The sequence below is a fragment of the Ornithorhynchus anatinus genome, chromosome 12, assembly GCF_004115215.2.
Source record: "Ornithorhynchus anatinus isolate Pmale09 chromosome 12, mOrnAna1.pri.v4, whole genome shotgun sequence".
NCBI lineage: Eukaryota > Metazoa > Chordata > Mammalia > Monotremata > Ornithorhynchidae > Ornithorhynchus > Ornithorhynchus anatinus.
Window position 1 is genome coordinate 25,108,591 of NC_041739.1, and position 14,127 is coordinate 25,122,717.

Consider the following 14,127-nt stretch of genomic DNA (forward strand, 5'->3'; position numbering starts at 1 on the left):
AACAAAAAAAGCCCCACACTAAAACCCACCCTGCCTACAATTACAGTGTAGCTCTCTAAAGAGAGCAACTAAACCCATCAAACTCAACATGCTACTTAAACAGCCTCCTAGCTGGAGGCTTTTTAATATCGATATACGCCATGTTCAGTTGTAAAGCCTCACAATGGCACCTTCTTAAAATGCAGCTCTTCTGTTTGGTGTACCCCATTATCCCACAATTCGTCATGATTTTTCCCTCATTAAGCCCCTAGCGCACAGGGCCTTCTCTTAGCGGTCGGTGAATGGCTAAACAAAAAGTTGGCTCCTCCTTCCTGGCTGCTAAGGAACTTCACAGCAATGAGGGTAGCGGACACAGAGTCACTTTGTGCAACCTTGCACAGACGGGCCGGCAACTTGGAATGGCCTAAACTGGCTCTCCTTCATCCTGCCCCCTTTCTCTTCTGGCATAGGTGAAACAAGTTCCAAATTATTTCACGATCCCTTCTTCACAGTGGGATAAACTGGAAATCTGCAAACCAAATTTTTGGCCTCTTCTTAGTCCTAGTGTGTGGGTGGGGGAGGGGGAAAAAGGGCTGGAAGGGAGTCAGCCAGGGCCCCAGAATGGCCTGAGAATTACTGAGCACACAGGAGGAAAAGCAGTTCATTTAACAGTTTCAGCTCGTTTCAAGGGCTCTCTTTGGCTAGGTGGTGCTTTGAAAGCCAACTTGAAAGTCTCTTTTCAATTGTATCTAGGAAATAAAGCAAGTTACAGCCTGTATTTTTTTTGCCCATTAATCAGTCTTGATTTACAAGTCCTTGGGCAGAGCTAGCCCTGTATGGTTTGGACTGTCACATTTTAATTTTCCTCCACCCATAAGGGACACAATCACAATGAGTGTGAAAATACCTCCGTGTAGCATCATTGAGTTCTTGGGATAATAAAGGTTAACCAAGCAAAATTTTTCCAAAACCAAGCACGGAAGAAATTTATTAGGACTCTCAGATAAACAATATCTTCTGAAGCAGCAGCATGGTCTGGTGGAAAGAAAATGAGCCTGGGAGTCAAAGGACCTAGGTCCTAATCCTGGCTCCACCTTTCGCCTGCTGAAGGGACCTAGGGCAAGTCACTTAACTTCCCCATGCCTCAGTTTCCTCATCTGTAAAGTGAGGTTTAAGCACCTGTTCTCCTTTCCACTTAGACTGTGAGCCCCAGGTGGCAAAGGGGCTGTGTCTGACCGGATTCTCTTGTACTTACCCCAGCACTCACTAGAGTGCTTGGCACCTAGTAAGTGCTTCACAAATATCACCATTATTACTGCTATACTAAGCAGGTTACACTTTCTGTTATTAGAACAATTGGCTCATGTACACAGCTTCGACTGACTGAAGGCACATTAGATAGAAAAAACTCACTCTGTACTAGAGCAAAACTTGGAAAGATGCTTGATACTGGATCAACTTTAGCTTCAAGTAATTTGCAGCAGGTTAAATTTTAAATAATACAGATTAGCAACAATAGAGAAAATGGCTGCCAAATACATAAAAAAGTATGTGTATATATGTCAAATAGAATCTAAAAATATTTCACAGTTTCTATTTGCCCTAGATGCATTAATACGATACACCACGCATTTCAACTGAATTTTTTTTTATAGTTACCATACTTTCAAACAGCAATTCCACCAACATGATTCATCTGTACTAGTGGGGAGGCAGCCCAGGCAACGGAAAACCACATGCCATCCACCACAAATCTCATTTTAACCACTGCTTTCAATCTCTTCCTCCATTTTCCCTTTTTTAGAACTGATAGAGCAGAGAAGGAGTCAGAGTTTTACCTGTCTCTTCCCATCCCTGCTCCCAGCCCCACTGAGGTGGAGATGAGTAATGAAAAAACCAAAGGGAGGGTAGAAAGTGGAGGAATTTGGATGCCATATCAGCCACCTCAATAACCTGGAGGACTTGGCTGCATTAATCCACTTACAAACAATACACTAAACTTTAATAATCACACACCAAAGTGTCTGATGTATAAGTAGCAAAGCTGTTAATTGTTTAGAGAATCCATGCCTGCACCTGCCTTACTAATAATAATAATAATAATGTTGGTATTTGTTAAGCGCTTACTATGTGCAGAGCACTGTTCTAAGCGCTGGGGTAAACACAGGGGAATCAGGTTGTCCCACTTGGGGCTCACAGTCTTAATCCCCATTTTACAGATGAGGGAACTGAGGCCCAGAGAAGTGAAGTGACTTGCCCACAGTCACACAGCTGACAAGTGGCAGAGCTGGGATTCGAACTCATGAGCCCTGACTCCAAAGCCCGTGCTCTTTCCACTGCGCCACGCTGCTTCTCTAACTAGTTTCCTCTGGTCCAAATAGTCTAACAATTCAGAAACAGGTCATCAAAAGGGGTTTCCTTGATAAAGGGTATAACCCAGTCTCTCCTTGGATATACACTGATATCCAAATACTTTAATGAATTTCTTGAAGGCTGAAATACAAAATGTACCATTCTAAATGCGCGGAGACAAATCACTTAACCTGAAACTTAAAAACTGAACAGTATTTTCTGAAAATCACTAGCCTTCTCGATTTAACAAGTCATTGTGGATAAAGTTTTACTAAAGTTCAGATCTGTTTCACTAAGGGAAAAAAAGACATTTTGCAATAGACGGGAGGCTGGGGGACGGAAATCACAATATATTTTCACATCCCAATTCTGTGGTATTGTATTTGCCTCAGATAGCTAAACAATCATAACTGAAATAAAGCAAGTTAAAACCGAATTTACTCCCGGTGGTGTTTCAAAATGAAGAAAAAGAACTACATGTAGTGGTCTGAAACTTATTTATTTTTTTTTTACCATTTTCAGACTTACTTGGGAATTACCACAAAAGGAAGAATGAGGTAAATGAAAAAATACTTTCTATTGTTTAATACATAGAATCTAAACTACTCCCCAACAGTCCAAGACCCGAAGAGAAATGTAACCTCGGTGCTGACCGATGAGCCAGATAAGTGGAGACGGCCTATTGTCATTTCAATGAAGCCTCAAAAGAATGTACCCGCAGTCAGAGGACCAGCAGGAACACAGTTAATATTTACAAGTCTTTAAGCACAAAGACACATAGATGTGCAATTAAATACTTAGCTCCATGCTGTATTTTCGTCTACTTGCTATCTAATGAAAACCAGTTAGGAGAACAACCACCAACATCTTAAGTCTTTGATCCTATATGTGGCACGGTCAAAGCCAGTAAGAGGTCTGAGAAGATGGAATCTGCTCAAGTTCTACAGACCTGGGCTCTTACCTAAAACTCTCATGCGTTAGTCCGTAAAGTCCTTGTTGGCAGAGATTTTCAATACATAAACTTTTGTCCTGTGCTCTCCCAAATGCTGCGCTGATTGATTCATAAGACCCAAGCTGTTTATTTTATGAAGTTTCTGGCCTTTCCGGCCTGGCCTAGTGGATAGAGCACAGGCCTGAGTCAGAAGGACCTGGGTCCTAATTCCAGCTCCACCATTTGTCTGTTGGACAAGTCACTTCACTTCTCTGGGCCTCGATTACCTCTTTTTTAAAATGGGGATTAAGACTGTGAGCCCCACATGCGACATGGACGGTGTCCAATCTGACTAGCTTGTATCTACTCCGATGCTTAGTACAGTGTCTGGCACATAGTTAAGCGCTTAACAAATGCCATAAAAACCAAAAAAGGCAACTTCCCTTATGCAATTAAATGATCCACTGAGACTGCAGATTTCTGTAACCAGCCAGAAACCAGCCACAGATAGCTGTGAAATCACCTTTTCCCTCCAACCTCCTCACATCCCACCCCCTATAGGAATTGTTATAAGACATTAGTATATCCATGACGTACTGAGAACTGGCAAAATTTTCATTTTGAAGGTGATTTTAATAGGCTTAACTTTCCTTGGAAGTAAATTATCAGGAAAGAATAAAATACTTCAGAGGGCAAGCCACCAGGACTAGAATAAATCTATCAGATTTGGGATACTTTTGCTTCCTCCTACTTGTACTTTTGCTTACTCCTATTTTGTGTCTGTCTCCCCCTAATTAGTGCTATACTTTGAGCACTCACTGTATGCAAGAGCACTATACTAAGCTCATGGAAGAATGCAATAAAGAGTTGGTAGGCACAACCCCTGTCCGCAAGCAATTTAGAGTCTAGAGGAGGAGACGGCCTTGGTAAGGTACTGATCTACAATCTCCTGCTTGACTGTAAGCTCCTTGAGGTGGGAATCACATCTTCTAACTCTGCTGTATTCTCAAGCACTGAGTCCAGTATTCTGCACAAAGCAGATGTAAATGTTTTCATTTGAGAGGAAGAAATTTTCAGTCTGGAGCAAATAAGACTATCACCTACTTGCTATGCAACTCTGACCTGACCATCTTTTCTCTGAAGTAAACCACAAAAAACAGCCTAGTGGACTCCCGGCTATATCCTCTCTCCTGTTTTTAACCACCATCATTTTTTGAAGCCACAGCACTGGTTTATTCTAGTCCAATGCAAAGACTTCTTCAGCTGAAGATAAAAGATAGTCAATTTTATTAAAAAGCCAAGAGAGTGGGGATCCAAGCTTTGCTCATTCTCATAGTTGTCTGCCTAAAGGGCATGGTCATGTTGTGATTTGATTTGAACATGCACGATCTTGGATCTCCCATTTTCCAGTAATGCCCCATTGATTAAATTAGACTCAGGGCTTTTCTGCTCCTTCCGCCCTTCTAAAAAAAAAAAAAAATCCATTTTAATTTGCAAAATGCAAACAGATCTACGGATGCCACAGACCTCACTCTCCTTCAGGGAGATGGTTGATATTACACCAAAGACCCTAAAATCATATCCAATGTAGAGAATTTCAGGGACATATCAGTGACATCTTAGCAACAAGTAAAACTGACTGAAAATATTGAAACATCAATCTGAAGAAACACTCCAGAAATCTTCAATGAAATATTTTTCCTAAACTAATACGGTTGTGTAAAGCAACCACCTGAGAAGTCAAATAGCACTGTTACTGCCTTTTGCTAATTAAAAGCAAGAACATAATCACCTAAAAATAACAGTTCGTGACCAGGTCTCATGAGAAGTGAATCACTGAAACTACCACCCAGACTATAAAAGCAGAGGAAAAAACAATAGTCTGAAAAAGTAGCGCATACCAAAGGATGAGCAAATAAAACTTACCTTACAAATAGGTATTAAGTATACTTCACAAAGAGCAAAATGTATAGATTTACGATTCTTCTCTCCCTCTCCTTACAACCCTCCTCTGATGAAGAAGCTCACTGGCAGTGAAAGGATGAATAGTGAAAGATGGTCAGAGGGGAGGAGAAACAAAAGATCCTATATAACCAGCCCCCAAATAGTTTAGAGTTCATGAAATTACACTAGAAGCCCCCATTTTTTTCTAGCTATGTTATTTGATTGCCCCAAATCCAAGAAATAAAGCAAATACATCTTGCTACTCAGCATCCTGGTGATTAATTTATTGGGAGGTAAGAGCTAAGAGTTCACAGAAGCAAAAGTAAAAACCTTTCTGCATATTTGCTGGCATCAGTTAGGGTCTTTAATAAGGTGGAGAGTTGCAGAGGTTGCAAACTGTACTCCAATGCATCACATTTGATTCTTGGCTCCCAAATAAAACTGCTTATGGTAAGGTGGCAAAGTAAATATTTGATCACCTCATAAGTTAAGGTCCTTCCCCCCCACCCCCACCCTCCATCAACCTTTCAGAAGCAATCTTATAAGTTTCTGCTTACTTTATTTTCTGAATCCTGTACCATCCATATCTGAAGTAAAATAGGCCAGACTCCTGCTTAGCCGCCCCTGTAATATGGTTTAATTATGATGACTGAACTAATAGGCTGACATCATAGACTTTTACAGGCTGACCCCCATGTCATCCTGATGTATCATTTTGCACCAGTTCAGTGCTGTAAATCAATTTAAGATCTCAAGCAGGTTGAAAAGGCTGGTAATGATGCTTTCTCTGCAGTCTCTGGGGAATCTACATTATACACAACTTACATTATTTATAAAGCCTCAATGATGCCTCCATTAGCCTTGTAAGACTACACAAATGAGACCTTTTATACACACACACACTCAAAATCTGTACTTGAGAATGCAGAATGCTATTGCAGCTTAAATATGGCTGTCCAATTACACCCAGATTTATTCTTGTCTTCTCTCACTATCCCCCAAATCACTGGCTGCAACATTTCATCTTTAACCCCCCAAAATGGGTAGTGATAAATAACTGGTGCACAACCAACCTGAATATTTAGGGCAATGGGAGTTGGTGGTTTACAAGATCTCCTTTAAAAATTATGTTTCCTTTGCCTCAGCCAATAAAATATTACCATTTCCTGAAATATTTAAGCTACCAGTCAATATTTATAAAGAGAGGAAATAAATGGCCGTAGTCCTGTCACTTCTCTCAATGTACTGATCGTTAGATCCTCAAGGACAGAAAAGATAAGAGCATAGTGTGAAGGGGGAAAAAATGTATTTAGTTACATACCTATGGGTGGAAGGGTCAAAACTAAAGCAAGGACAAATCCCTACCCTTAGGGAAACTTGATCCTGCCTTGAACTGATCCTCTCTAGAGGCTGCTGCATCACCCTGCTCCAGAAAATCCATCTCTCACGCTCCTTGTTAGCTATAGAAGAATTGCAATATTACAAGATGCACACTACCCTCACAGAAGCATCACACGGTGCAAATGGGGGAAAGCAGAGGGAAGGAAGATCTGCCTTAAAAAAAAAATCAGTGTAAATCAGACATACATGCAAAATCATTCTCATGCCAATTGCAAATATTAGTATTGGGAACATTCAACCTAGATTGCTTTAAACACTAGTTCCAATTCAGCTCACCAACCTCCAATAAAATTTAAAGTAGTAATTATAAACAAGATGAAAATCAACGTTGGCACACTAAGGTCTTCTCACTGTGTTACTGAGGAGCAGGCATGTGTCCAAGAAGAGCAATTAAAGAGAGAGCTAGCTTCTGAAATAAAGGTAAGCTGATTTCTGTGGCTTAATTACACTTTTTCCGTGATATGGAGGCCTGTGCATATTAAGCAGTCACCATTTCATTCCGACACTTTCTAAAAATATCTCCCAAGTCAAGTTAAAAGGGATGGGGGGGTGGGGGAGGAAACCCACGGGAATCAAAACGCCAGTTTTCATTGTTCAAATGACAAGCTTTCCTCATCGGATGTTTAAGACGGGCTGTCTCTAGGCGCAGATTTTCAGGAACTACCAAACGGTTTTCTACGAGAAAGTCATTAAATCCCGAGCATCCACGAAATTTACTTTAAAAAGTATTTACAGCAAGCTTAGATTTGAGAAGCATCGTTAGTCCCTTCTTCCTAAAAAGATATCTAAGGAAACACTCTTCCTATAAATATCTCTCTTATTAGCCATTTGGAAAAACAAACCCACATTTCTTTCTCTTTCACCCACTCCCATTCTGCTACATAAACAACTTCGGGAAACACTAACAAAGGCTTTGGACAGAGTAAATGACCAGTTGTTCACGGGCAAACTTAGAAATACACATTCGGTGAGGCAATCTAGTCCTGTAAAGGGAAAGGAATGAGAGGACACATTCGGAAGGGGGTGGGGTGGCAGGAGAAGGGAAAGGGGAGGGAGGAAAGGAAGAGAAATTACATGCCGCCAAACCTTTGCATAAATTAGAATTTCTGGACGAACTTTCCTTGACCTCGACCCCAAAGACGAGCGTGCCACGGGGGACACACACAAAAAAAAATGGAAAATCCAGGGGCAAAGACCCTCAAAGAGGGACGTTCTTCCTTCTGGGCGATCTCCTCCTGGAAGGCCGAGCGGCAGTTCGGGGTGTGTGGGGGGGGGGGGGGGGGTGTGTGTCTGGCTGGGCAAGTGTGTGGGCCTGCTTGTGCAAGTGTGTTTGGGGGGCTCCTTATGTAAGTGTGTTTGTTTGTGCAAGTGTGTCTGGGGGTCTGGTTGTGCAAGTGTGTCTGGGGGTCCTTTTGAGCAAGTGTCTCGGGGGGGGGGGTCCCTCGTGCAAGTGTGTCGGTGGGTCTCCTTGTGCAAGTGTGTCTGGGGGACTGCTTTTACAAGTGTATCTGGGGTGGGGGGGGGAGGTCCCCTTTGCAAGTGTGTCTGTGGGTCTCCCTGTGCAAGTGTATCTGTGGGTTTCCTTGTGCAAGTGTGTCTGGGGGGGGGGTCCCCCTTGTGCAAGTGTGTCTGTGTAAGTGTGTCTGTGCTTCTCCTTGTGCAAGTGTGTCTGGGGGGGCTGCTTGTACAAGTGTGTCTGGGGAGGGTCTCCTTGTGCAAGTGTGTCTGGGGGGGGGTCTCCTTGTATAAGTGTGTCTGGGGGGGGTCTCCTTGTATAAGTGTGTCTGGGGGTCTCCTTGTGCAAGTGTGTCTGTGTAAGTGTGTTTGGGGGGACTGCCTGTGCAAGCGTGTCTGGGGGGACTGCTTGTGCAAGTGTGTCTGTTTGTGCAAGTGTGTCTGGGAGGGGCTGCTGGTACAAGTGTGTCTGGGGGGGGGTCTCCTTGTGCAAGTGTGTCTGGGGGTCTCCTTGTGCAAGTGTGTCTGTGTAAGTGTGTTTGGGGGGGCTGCCTGTGCAAGTGTGTCTGTTTGTGCAAGTGTGTCTGGGGGTGTGCTCTGTGCCAGTGTGCGAGTGAGGGCTTGGGCGGGCGGGCGGCGCCGCTCCTCCAACGGCGACGAGTTGAGGCCGCGCTCCGCAGCCGCTCCGGGACCCCGGAGACCGGCTCCTCCGGGGGAAAAGAGAGGAAAAGGGAAAGGGAAAAAATGGGGAGCCTACGGGGACAGGGGAGCGGGGGAGCCCGTCCAGAGCAGGCCGAGGAGGAGGAGGACGTTAAGTTTCCCCTCCTCCGACCCAACAAAGACGCGAACGCAAAGTTGCAAAGCAGAAAGAGGTGCGGCTGGGAGGGGGCGGCCCCCGCTTTCCCTCCCCGGACCGGCCACGCCATCATGCTGGGGAGGGGATGGACGACTCAGGGGGCAACAAGACCGCCCGCCCTCGGATCTGCCCCCCGGGCCAGTCCTTTTTTCCCCAACCCCATCCAGGCCGCGGGGGCACCGACCCGGGGCCGGCCGCTTGAAGAAGCCTCGGGGGGAGAGTTTTATTATTACTTTTCATTTTTTTAAGGGGGGGGGAGGCTTTTCTTAGTTTGCTTTTACCCCGTCGTTGGCGCGCCCTGGGCGGGCGAGTGCAGGGGAGTCCCCGGTCGCCGTCCTTTTTTGCTGCTGCTGCTGCTGCTGCTGCTGCTTTCTCCAGGCCGGTGCCCGCTTGGCCGGTGCCCGCTCGCCCGGCTCCGCCCGCCTTCCCCTTCCTCCCTCCCTCCCTCCCCGAGCCTGGATTGATCTGGTCTCGCTGGCGTCAGGGAGTCGGAGCCGCCCAGCCTCCCCTACTCCATTGCCAATACACACACTCACCCTCACACACACACTCTTCCCCCACCCCCGACCGCGCTCAGGGATCCTCTCCAAATTACCTCCCCTCGCAGCAGCAAACGCCGGGGCTCCTCTCGAAATCCCGCGAACAAAGTCCAGACGCTGAGCTTCCTTGTCCTCCCCCCCCCCCCCCCCCGGCCCTCCTAAAAGAATAAGAATAATAATCAGCCACAGGCGTGGAGCGGCCTCTTCCCCGGGCCTTGCGAGGGAGAAGTGGCCGACGGCGAGGTCGGAGAGGATAAAGAGGGGGAGAGGGACTGCTTTGCTAACTGTGGGCATTGCTCTTCCTCGTTTTATCTCCCTCCACTTTTCCCCCCGCCTCCTTTCCTTCCCCCTCGCAGGGAAAGGCCCGCCCACAGCAACGAGGAATTCAGTCCCAAAGAGGACGATCCCCCGGACATCCTTTTTCGGCCTGCGTTTCAATTGCTTGCCCTCCAATTGCCCGGGCCGCTCAATTTCCCCCCCCCCCCCCAACACACACAAATAATCACCGTCTGCCTTGGGCGGGGGGGGGGGTCTCAAACTGGGGGGATGGTGGGAGATCTAAATAATTGACTCCCCACTCCGTGGGTTGTTGTGGACCACTTAAAATCTCCATTTCGGACCAGAAATCCTGCTGCCGTCCATACCTCTGCAGCCGGCAAGGGACTCATCCCTTTTAAAACTCTGAAAATTGGGCCAAGCGATTACAAATCCACACATCTTCGAGAAGAGATTGACCCCAAATGTGCAAACGTTACAGATCATTTTTTTCCTTAAGGGCTAGGCTTTTCTCAGGCCAAATGTCCAGGGCCCGGTTGACGGTCTGGGGATCTGAGAGACTGACTTGGAAACTAAATGTAAAACTTAAATGTACAGAAAAGAATATTAACTTCAAATATTAGCAGAGCGAAAAACGCAGTTCAGAAGAACTGCCGTAAGCGGATCGAGTAACAGCAGAAAGATGTACATACTTGAAATGTCCTCTTTTTTGCCATGCCGGGAAAATGCCACCCTTTAAAGATGGGGGCAAATTGTTTTAAATGCATTTTTTTTCAAATTTCTTACTTTGATCACAGTAGATTTTAGTAAAATATATCTTGTCAGCAGGTAGCCTCGAATAGTCATCGAATAGTCCAAATTTAAAATCTAATCATTCTAGGATTTCCAGAAGGGTTGCACAACAGAAAGCCAAAAAGTCACGTCAACTAGACAGAGCCAGCACACTCTGCAGAAAATATGCACACACAAAAAACCAAAATTATTGCAAATGTGAAATTTCACGTTAAAACCCAATATTTTAATTCAATCACACCAAATTTTGCTTTTATGTGCTCTTTGCAGTTTACCCTCAGCGGGAACCATTTCAGCACATGGGATGCACTGCTTAAATTGCGCTATTTCTTTCCCTTTTCTTAGTCTTCAGCTCTCTTTCCTTTTTTTAGCAAAATTTTTTTTCCCTTTTTAATTTTTCATCCTATTGATCTCTTCCCTGTTTGTTTGTTTGTTTGCTATTGTCTTTCCTGATTCATTTCAATTAGGCTGGTTCCCCCCACTCCATTTTCCAACTCTGCCGTTTTGCCCAGATACCTGATTGCCAAGTGTGGGAACCACAGAGTAAACTATAACTTCCTTCTGTAATAAAATAGAAAGTTACCATTTGACCCAGCAAAGTGAATTCTCTTCAAAAGTCAATTTTCAGGCTGTGTGAAGGGGAACACGGCTGGACCAACATGAGTTGCAAGAACAGGGCCATAAGATTTGAGAATGAGTGGAGGATGTCTGGAGAGGCCATGAGACTGAATCTAACTAAAAGTAGTTGTCATTGTCTGGTCTTACCCGCCTCCCTCATCCTATCCCCCCCAGCCCCATTTTGAGTTTGTCATATACAATCACACTTAGAGTTATCACACTTAGAGTTTCAGTACTCTTTCTGCATACCACAGAATTTCAAGCCTACTACCTATTCTCACTTCTCAGCTAGATTTTTATGCACTGCCAGATCGATACTTACGTTACTGTCCAGATATTTATTATGCCAATTGCATCCCCTTTGGTCACCCCGCCTATAATTGTATTAAAGATTGCTATGTTTGTCTGGCACAGACTTTTTTCTACGAACCTGGAATGTCTATTGCTCAGCAAATTGTTGTTTCTCAAGGGCCTCCAAGAGGCCGACTACCTTCTTAGCTTACATAGTCTTCTCAGCACAAACATAGTATTTCCTGGGAGTCTGTGCATTCTTCAGATCCTAGAACCAAACCACTAGCTCTTCATTTCCACGGTTGGAAGTTGTTCCTTCAATTTACTCCCCATGCCATCTTCTCTGGCCATCTAGTCCGGGCTGATTCCCACTGTTTTCTTGATTCGTGATCTGCCCAGACCCTTTGCTGGAGAAGAACTATTCCATTCCTAATTGCCGTCCGCCAGGATGGTCAGTCAGTCAATCCGTCAATCGTATTTATTGAGTGCTGTTTGCAGAACACTGTACTAAGCACGTGGGAGAATGAATATAACAATATAACACACATTTCCTGCCCACAGCGATCTTACTTTCTAGAGGGGGAGACAGATATTAATATAAATAAGCAGAATTACAGCTATGTATATGTGTTGTGGAGCTGGGAGGGGGGTGGTCTTTCTGGCCCCACTGCCTCCCAGGAGTTTATGTCACTATCACATTGTTTGTTGTACTCTATTGTGTCTTTACAGTATTTATTCTCCATGTCCTCCTTCTGGTCACCTCACTTTAGGCAGCTTTCTCCCGATTTTCCTCTTTTCTCTCTAGTTGATCCTTCTCAGTCCCTTCTGCTGGCTCTTCTCTGCTTCCCATCCTCTAAAGCCTTCTAAGATTGTTTTGGGTCTCCTTCTTTTATCATTTTATGCACTCTTGGAGAACTTACCCACTCCCACGAATAACTTCAACTACCACTTCTCTATGGATGACTCCCAAATCCACCTCTCCAGCCCTGACTTCTTTCCTTTGCAATCTTGTATTTCCACCTGCATCCAGAATATCTCTACATGGATGTCCCACGGGCACTTCAAGCTCAATAGGTCCAAAACTGAACTCATCTTCCTTCCTGTAGGAAGGAAGGACTGTAAACTCCTCAGTCCTACTCCCCCAAGTGCTTAGTACAGTGCGTGCTCTGCACACATTTAAAGCTCAGTCAATACCAATGATTCCCAAAGCTTCTCCTCCTCCAACTTCTCCATCACAGTTGACAATACCATCATCGTCCCTACCTCTGAAGGCTGCAGCTGTGGCATTATCATTGATTTTCCCTTTTTTTCAAGCCCCAAATATAGCTTGGTACCAAATATTATTGGCTTTTCTTGCACAATATTTCCAGGATCTGTTCTTTTCTCTCCAACCCAAATGGCCACCCCACTGATCCAGGCACTTTTCATAACCTTACCCAAATACTGCAGCAGCCTCCCTCTCTCCAATCTCTCCCCTCTCCAGTTCAAATTTCCCTCTGCTACTCAGAACAATTTTCTAGAGAAGCAGCATGGCTTAGTGGAAAGAGCACGGGCTTGGGAGTCAGAGGTCGTGAGTTCTAATCCTGGCTCCACCACTTATCAGCTGTGTGACTTTGGGCAAATCACTAAACTTCTCTATGACACAGTTACCTCATCTATAAAATGGGGATTATGACTGTGAGCCCCACGTGGGACACCCTGATTACCTTGGATCTATCCCAGCCCTTAGAACAGTGCTTGGAACATAGTAAGCGCTTAACAAATACCACCATTACTATTATTAAAATGTCATTCTGCACGTCTTCCCACTCCTCAAATGCCTCAAGTGGGGGTCCGTTTCTCCTCACATCAAGCAGAATCTCCCAACCATAAATTTTAAGACACTCAATCGACCATCTCCAACCATCTCCCTCAAACCTGTCCATCTCTTCTCAAATTACTCCCCAGTTCACACTCTTCATTCCTTTCAAGTTAACCTACTCACTGTGCCTGTTAACACCTCTATGGCCTTTGACCTCTTGCTTTTATAACAATAATAATAATAATAATGATGTTGGTATCTGTTAAGGCTTACTATGTGCAGAGCACTGTTCTAAGTGCTGGGGTAGATACAGAGTAATCAGGATGTCCCACGTGAGGTTTACGGTCTTAATCCCCATTTTATAGATGAGATAACTGAGGCACAGAGAAGTTCCTCCATTCCTGGAATTTTTTTCCCTCTTCATACAGCCCACAACTTTTCCCATCTTCAAGCCCTTCTGAATTTACATCTCCTTTAGAAGGCCTTCCCATTAATTTCTAAACTCTCCACCTTTATAGACCCCCAAACGTCTACTTCATCTCAATATAATAATGAAAATAGTAATAATAATATTACTAACAATAATTGCAATGGTATGTAAGTGCTTTCTACCCGGAGGTAAATACAAGATAATTAGACTAGCCATAGTCCTTGTCCCATACAGGGCTCACAGTCTAAGGGAGAAGGAGAAGAGATATTTAATTCTCATTTTACAGATGAGGAAACCAAGGAACGGGGAAGTTAAGTGACTTGCACAAGGTCACACAGTGGCAGAGAGGGGATTAAAACTCAGGAGTTCTGACTTCCAGGCCCTCTCCAGTCTTCCCACTAGGACAAACTGCTTCTAATCACTTTATCATTATCAAATTCCCCTTGCACTTATACTCTATGC

General features: G+C 44.6%; 1 protein-coding gene across 3 annotated transcripts in view; it reads right to left on the reverse strand.

Annotated features, from left to right (window-relative positions):
- Positions 1–9,594, reverse strand: part of SMAD1 (SMAD family member 1) — a 66,904-nt gene extending 57,310 nt beyond the window's left edge. The window contains exon 1 of one of the 3 annotated variants that reach the window (XM_029077000.1): positions 9,514–9,594. The gene's annotated coding sequence lies outside the window, so the exon portion shown is untranslated. Of the gene's footprint in view, positions 1–9,199; positions 9,332–9,513 lie in introns of those variants that run through there. The other 2 variants (XM_029077002.2, XM_029077001.2) reach the window with 2 other exon arrangements.
- Between the last annotated feature and the right edge of the window lie 4,533 nt (positions 9,595–14,127).